This window comes from Dipteris shenzhenensis, chromosome 30 (genome assembly GCF_047967505.1).
Source record: "Dipteris shenzhenensis isolate YYH24624 ecotype China chromosome 30, Dip_SZ_1.0, whole genome shotgun sequence".
Lineage (NCBI taxonomy): Eukaryota > Viridiplantae > Streptophyta > Polypodiopsida > Gleicheniales > Dipteridaceae > Dipteris > Dipteris shenzhenensis.
This window is the reverse complement of record NC_141625.1, coordinates 12848458-12850323: the sequence shown is the minus strand read 5'-3', so window position 1 is coordinate 12850323 and position 1866 is coordinate 12848458.

Sequence of the window (1866 nt, the reverse complement as noted above, 5' to 3'; positions counted from 1 at the left end):
TATTTTTTCAACTAAATCTAGTGTATAGTTAGTCATTTGTGGTGTGCTCTCTAGCTGTTCCCTCTCTCCTTATTTCCACTCTTCTCCTCTCCCCTCTTCATATTTTGTCATGAAGCTGTAGCACTCAAGACATGCAAGGCTAGGGTTGTGCCACATTTCCTTTATCACAACATTGTCACCAGGTTCGGTGTTCCTATAGAAATAGTGTCAGACAGAGGGACCCATTTCCTCAACAAAACAAATAGGAAGATGACTAAAACCCACATGATGTTGCATAAAAAGTCTACAACCTATTACCCACAAGCCAATGGGTAGGCTGAAAGCTCCAACAAATTGATGGAAGAAGCATACAGAATAACAATAGCTGATCACCTAGAGGATTGGGATCAGCACTTGGATTCAGTACTATGGGCACTTAGAAATCACACAAGGTTGCAAAATTGGATTAACACCTTTCAGGTTGGTGTATGGCTGAGGCAGTAATACCTACAGAATTATTGGCAGGTAGCTTGAGAGTGGCCATAGATAATAGATTATATCCAGAAGATTCCATCAATGCAAGATAAGAACAACTTCTACAATTGGATGAGGATAGGCTCACAAGTTCACATACTACTGATATTATTCAAAAAAGGAGGGCAGCATGGATTAATAGAAACATAAAGTTCAAATTGTTCAAGAAAGGTGATTTATTGTTAATGTTTAACACAAAGTTGGGGAAAATGCCAGGAAAGTTTAAGCTTAGATATGATGGCCCCTTCAAGGTGCTTGAAGTTTTTGATCAAGGTACCTTCAAATTAGCTGACCTTCATGGCCATGCATTTGACAAACCAATCAATGGTTTCAGGCTAAAACATTTTGAGTACAATCTGACTCCGACCACTATGTCTGACTCCGACCCCAATCCAACAAGCATGCATAAGTGGGTGAATAACTCTGAATTTGATCCGCCCGACATATGCCACATTAATCATCCCATCCGACTAACTCACATCTGACAAGCATTTCCAAGTTTGCTCTGCCAACACAGTCAGATTCTGATCCCCAACTCTGACTATCCGCAAAAGGAAACACTATGCCTCTAATCCAGCTACTATTTCACCATCTGAACATATAGATGAGTCTTTGACAGTGCCCCGAGCCTACTCCAACAACAATGAAATTTGTGCCAAATCCTCTATACTGATAGGATAGCCCAGGTACGTACACAATATGAACCCAAACCTTATCGTCGACAAGCCTATTCCCTTGCATGAGGCTCACACCCCCACAATAGCCGTTCTCGCCAACCCCTCCCTGACAAACTCCATCATCAAGAATACCCCCCGCAGTGCCAAATGAAAGATGATAAGTAGTCCCTCACACATGTCAAAAACCACTGCTAGTTTGTTCCATGCTTTAGTGATATGGGCCGTCCATTGCAACAAAAGATCAACAAAATCTTTTCCCATGAGCCTCCTCTACATATGGTGCCCAAAAGAGGCCATTGCCTCACATTTCCCAGCCCACCAGCCAAAGAGCCAGAGCCAAACCTCCAACTCTTAAGCAGTGCAACACTTCTTGACGTAGCCATGGCTCCTAAGAGATATCTCACCCCTGCTCGAAAAAGCCCACGCCAAAGCGTGGCCATGGAGAAGATTGTACACATCCCAAATCCGGAGGAGAGAGGATCAAATGAAGAACCACCACTTCCACCGCAAAATAAGAAGATGCAATTTGAAGGTATCATTGGACCTGTCCAAGCATTAGAAATGGCTCACGAAGATCTGCCTATTGCAGTATGCTAGCTTGACATAGGCATCATGGAAGGCTTCCCCGCATGCTCTGACATAATACAAGAGTTTCCAACATAGCGAAGGTATGCTT